The sequence below is a fragment of the Sus scrofa genome, chromosome 15 (genome assembly GCF_000003025.6).
Source record: "Sus scrofa isolate TJ Tabasco breed Duroc chromosome 15, Sscrofa11.1, whole genome shotgun sequence".
Taxonomy (NCBI): domain Eukaryota; kingdom Metazoa; phylum Chordata; class Mammalia; order Artiodactyla; family Suidae; genus Sus; species Sus scrofa.
The window spans coordinates 934668-941014 of record NC_010457.5 but is presented as its reverse complement, the minus strand read 5'-3'; positions in this window follow the sequence as shown (position 1 = coordinate 941014).

Here is a 6347-nt window from a genome sequence, read left to right as displayed (position 1 = left end):
CTTAATCCTGCAAAAAGAACCACCCCACAGCTGTACTTGGTTGTAAATAGAGCCAGGAAGGAGACATATCAAAATGACTTCCAGGCATCAGTTCTAGTCTATAGTGCTATGCAATCATATGTGATAACTGATACAGTGATCTAAAAGATTAACCAAAGCCGAATTCCTTTATGTCAAGAATATTGATGGCAATCAGTTAAAAGTATCCTTTCTAAGTGAGAAAAATTAAGTGGTGCTTGGACATTTGTGCTCATCAGCCCAGTTAGAAAAGTCCCAACACTCCACCTGCTGCAGCCTGAGAACTACTTTTGTTCTCCCGTTGAATTTTAGAAAACATGAACTCTAGAATTTATTTAGTTCAAACTTCATTTCTTCTTTTTGTTTTTTATAAGAAGATACTAAGCAATAGGATCATGACCAGAGCAGGATTCATGTAAGTTTGACTGCAATCCTGTGAGAGGATAAGGGATGCAGGTATTAGGGAAGACTTTGCCCACTCACCTGCTACGGCTGAGCCATGTAACAATCTGAAAGCAACTCTTCTTCAAATCCAGTACTCTGCAACACTGGGTTCTGAAAATGAATAGTCAGTTCCCAGATGTGTTTTTCTTTTAAAGTATGGTTGATTTACAATATTGTGCCAATTTGTGCTGTACAGCGAAGTGACCCAGTCATACATCTTTATACATTTTTTTTTTTTGTCTTTTGTCTTTTTTAGGGCTGCATTCTCAAGCATAGGGAGGTTCCCAGGCTAGGGGTTGAATCGGAGCTGTAGCTGCCAGCCTATACCACAGCCACAGCATCTCGGATCCAAGACACTTCTGCAACTTACATCACAGCTCACAGTAAGGCCAGATCTTTAACCCACTGAGAAAGGCCAGAGATTGAACCCACATCCTCATGGATACTAGTCAGGTTCGTTAACCACTAAGCCACGGCAGGAACTACTCTATATACATTCTTTTTCTCACATCATCCCCCATCATGTTCTATCTCAAGAGACTGGACACAGTCCCCTGTGCTGTACAGCAGGACCTCATTGCTTATCCGTTCTAAATGTAAGAGTTTGCATCTACTAACCCCAAACTCCCAGTCCATCCCACTCCCTTCCCCTCCCTGCTCCCAGATGTAGTATTGTTCATCATCATTACTGAGAACTCCTAGGCATTTTTGCCAACTACAACATGAGATATACGTATTATTCCCATTTTGCAGATGAGCTAAGGCTTAAAGTGGTGATCCAAAAGCAAGCAATTACTATGTAATGACATTGATGTCTTGCTCTACTCTCAACCACGAAATCAGTGTCTCCACACTGTGTTCTACAGTGTATGAAGAAGAAGGAATCCTATGGGCATGTTTGATTAGGAAACGTTGCATTACTGCATTTACATTTGAGAGATCCCCAGTGCACATCAGCACATTAAGAGTTTTGAGAAATATTGCAGGGGAAAATTAAAGCACACATTTAAAAGTTTAGTTTTGAAAAAAATAAAAAAGTTTAACTTGGAGTTCCCTTTGTGGCTTGGTGGTTAGCAAACCTGACTAGGATCCATGAGGACAAGGGTTCAATCCCTGGCTTCGATTAGTGAGTTAAGAATCTGGTATTGCCATGAGCTATGGTGTAGGTCGCAGACACAGCTCAGATCCCACGTTGCTGTGCTGTGGGGTAGGCCAGCAGCTATAGCTCCAGTTCTGGGAACTTCCATATGCCGAGGATGCAGCCATAAAAAGCGAAAAAAAAAAAAAAAGTTTAACTTTATTTAAACTTGAATTTACCAAACTAATTTGAACACTAAATCCTTTTTTTCAAGGAACAGCTGTTAAAATCTTGAGAAGTTTCTAATGGGGCAAATTGATCAATGCTTTACTAATGATAGGATTCAGGACATGCTTCCACAAAATATGGCACCTTGGCATATTGATGTTTTAAGGGAAAGAAGTTTGAGAAAACAGTAGAAGCAAAACGGTCACTCTGCCCTTCCCCCCACCCCTCTCCCACTCTTCTCTGAAATAGTTCAAAAAGCCTCCTGTGAGAGGTGTTTTCCCTATACCTATAGGAAAGGTGTATTCTTATCTCCAAAATCAAAGGACACAGAGAAGAATCCTAACAAACCAGACTTGCCGTTTCCCCCAGTTTACTACGATTGTCTCATACTCTTTGACCTATCATTTATCACCATGATTATCCACTCTTCATCAAACCTAGCATAAAGATATTCAGGTCTGTTTCTGCAGGTCTTCATTTCCTTATGAAGACTTCCATGTCATGCAAAACTTATGTTAAATAATTTTGTATGCTTTTCTCCTGTTCATCTGTCTTTTTCAGTTTCATTTTCAGACCCAACAAGGAACACTAACAGAATCAAGGAAAACTTTTTCTATCTATCTACCTACCATATATTCAATAAATATTACAAGGCACATGAGATGTCTTGGACATATCATGTAAATCTACACTGCCATGATATGAGATGTACACTGTGTTACAAATTTATCTCCCAACCAGATGTCAATGGACTCCTCCCCATAAGTGCACCACACACCCCCACACACCCCCAAACCAGTGTTACATATTGTACAAGGTGTGTATGAGATGTGATACTATGAGTAGCATAACATAATGGAGAAAGTAGTCCCCTCTACCCCAGGAAGTCAGGGAATGTTTCCTCCAGAGAAGACCATAAAGTTTGAGTTGACTCTTAAAGGCAAAAGAGGTGAACTGAGACCAAAGCTCAGGTGAAAAAATCTCAGAAGAATGAAACAACTTGGGAGAGGCACCAAGAGTTTAGCGGATGTGCAAACCCTGAGAAAACTACCTAATATCTATTATGTCATGCTATTTCTTTTTGAAAAGGTCTAACACACCAAGTTTATGCTGCTGTTGCCAAGATTTTGGTGATCCTGTTTGCAGTTTATTCTTGGGGAAGTTGAAATATTTATAATGTGCCCACCATAGTGCCAGGTACAAAGGAATTAAGTACCATTATTCTGGTTTTCAAGAGGTTTGCAATGGAAATATCTAGAGTAAAGGAATGTTGCTAAGAGAGTAGATCTTAAATGCTCTTACCACAAAGAAGAAATGGTAATTATGTGACATGGTGGGGGTATTAGCTGTGGTAATCATTCTGCAATTTATAAATGTATCAATCAATATGCTGTATGCATTGTTTGTCTTAAACTCACAGAATGTTATTTGCGAATTGTATCCCAAGAGAGCTGGAAAAAATAAATAAAATAGTAGACAACATTTTTCTTTTTAAGCAAAGGAAAATAAATACCATATCCTTTACTCTCCATCAGGAAATCACTACTGTATAGTTAAGTACATGGTCTTAAAATGTTGGTTTGAAAACCAATTTCAAGTTAGTGAAGTTTCCCAGCCTCATTTTTATCTTCTGTAGAATGGAACTACTGTGAGTGAGCTACTGCTACATGTCAAGGGCTAAGCACAATTCTTTACCCAGGATAAACACTATATAGCTTGACACTGGTAGCCCAGGAAGCTGTTACCACCTTATACATGAGTGAGAATTTTTTTTCCATTTTCTTCTTGCACATTTCTTCTGCTTTCTCTTCCTACCTAAAAAAAGTACTTTTAAGACAAAGACCATTTTTTAATTTATTTTGTATCACCTGCAGTTAATAATAATAATACAATGACTATACCTAATACATGCTACATAAATACTTATTTCTAACTAGTCGTTAGATACAAGAGTAGGAATCAAATATTCTGGGTCCAATGTTACAACCGTTTATGTAGGTTTTCATATTAGTGTGTATATATGAATGTTTGTATAACTGAATAAAATATTAAGAGCAGATCAAATACCTAGAAATAGACATTAATCAAAATAAAATAACGATAATAAAATTAAAGAATAGGGTGTTCCCGTCGTGGCTCAGTGGTTAATGAATCCGACTAGGAACCATGAGGTTGCGGGTTTGATCCCTGGTCTTGCTCAGTGGGTTAAGAATCCGGCAATGCCGTGGAGCTGTGGTGTAGGTCACAGACGTGGCTCAGATCCTGCTGTTGCTGTGGCTCTGGCTTTGGCTGGTGGCTACAGCTCCGATTAGACTCCTAGCCTGGGAACCTCCGTATGCCACAGGTGCAGCCCTAGAAAAGACAAAAAGGCAAAAAAAAAAAAAAAAAAAGGAATAAAGGGCACTTCTTTAATCATGCCTGGGTCACTGATTTATCATATAAACATAATTGATCAGTCAGAAAATTCTGTTTTGTTAAAGTATTTAGAGAATAAAGCTCTTGTCATGAAATAGAGGCTCAAAAATAAACATTGATCCTTAATATCCAAGCCTGTAAGATATCAAGTAGTAAAACTCAATATTATATTATGGAAATTATTTTAAGGAGATCTGGGAGTACTGCTGATGTTTTTCTGCCTTCTTTGCAAATGGAATACTGCTTCTGATAGAAGCCCAGGGTGAAGTGATGGTAAGGTAAATCCAACTGTTTTGGCTTGAACTTAAAATCACAGGGAGAACAAGCTTAAAAAACCTTGAGATTCTCAGAGCACTTAAAGAGAAACATGGAATGTTGAAAAAATCATAATATTAAATTCTGAGTGTGTTATCACCAAAAATCCCAGATGAGAAAGAGTGGGGCAAAGCATCCAAAAAAATCAATGGAGCTTCTCAGGGAGCTCAGCTATTAGAGAATATTCATAAACAGAGAGAAAATAACCAAAGAAATACTAGAAGAAATTAGTTTTGGTTGACTGTCTATGTTTTTCCTTTTGGGAACTTGTGGTTTGTTTTTGCCTGCAGGGCTGTGTGAGGAGTTCTAGAAATTGCCAAGTAACAAGACTCGGGTTTGTGTTTGAGTAAGTTGTTTCTGATTATTTCCCAGGTTTGAGTAGTTCTCTACAAGAGGTGTCAAGTTATTGCAGCAAGGAAGCTCACTGATCTATTAAGAGTATTAAAAACAAATCAGGAGTTCTCGTTGTGGCTCAGTGGTGATGAGCCTGACTGGTGTCCATGAGGAGGCAGCTTCGACCCCTGGCCTCACTCAGTGGGTAAATGCTGCGTCCAGCGCTGCAGGTCAATGGAGATCCTGAGAGGGACAGCGTGGCATCCAAAATACACAAGACTCTTTTACATTTTAGAAAAGTGGGGGATCAGGAGGCACTCTGTTTCTTAGAACAAAGGCCCCTATGCTTTACCCACATAGCTTTTATTAGAGAAGATGACGTATTTAGGCTAGTGGGCAGAAACAGGCACAGGCAGCTTCAAGGTTGCCTCCTCGTGAGATTACAGAAAGCTACTAGCAACAAAGTCACTGGTGCAGTTATCTAGGTCACAATGCATTTGCTTGCAGGACAGAAAAGTGATTGTATTAGTCCCTTAATTTATCTTAGCAGGAGACACTGTACTTTAGAACTCTGAGTCAGCATGTATGCCTATCTGACCATTGCCACCATAAGCATTCCTTGGCTTATTGTGCCCTTGCATGTCCCAAGTCTGCCTTCTGCAGAGCTCAGCAGTTCAGTGGTCTCCAACAGGTAAAGGATCTAGCATTGCTGAGCGCTGTTGTGTAGGTTGCAGACGTGTCTCAGATCCCACGTTGCAGTGGCTGTGGCGTACGTTGGCGGCTACAGCTCCGATTCAACCCCAGGCCTGGGAACTTCCATAGCCACAGGTAAGGCCCTAAAAAGATAAAAATAAATAAATAAACTTATCAAAGAGCTCAACTTTTTTTTTTTCAACTTAAATTTGTTTTCTATTTGGCCTTAGTGTACCTAATTATATGTAGGGACGTAATTTCCACTAAGACATATCTCAGTATAGAAAAGATTTCTGTTGAATTGTGTGTCACAGTCACAAGAAAGGGAAAATGCATCTGTGGGCAAGAAGATGTCCTGTAGACCAGTGCTTCTCAAACAGAAATGACCGTCTGAATCAGCCGCAGATCTTGTCAACATGCATTTCCTGATTCCACAGGTTGGGGGTAGAGGGTCTTCATTTTGAAAGCTGCTTGGTAATGCTGATGGGGCTGGTCCTTGGACTATACTCTGAGTTGCAAGGCTGTAGACTAATCAGTTCACTAAAGAACAAAGAGTGAGCAGAAATGGTCACTCCAGTGGAAGGGTACTGTGTGGTTCCGTCAGGGAGCACAGGGCCTCTTCCTCTTTGCCAGCCTGGGGCCTAGGTTCATGGAAGGAAGGGAAGGCATTTCTTGGTGTCCGTGGTAGACAGGACAACAGCAGTTCTTGTCTCTCATGCCATCTGTTTCAGAGAACAATGGCGCCTTGTCTGCAGCTAGGCTGCCATCACAGCTACTCTGAAATGGAGTAAGGAATAAGCCAGGAGGGTGAACGGGTCGAAAT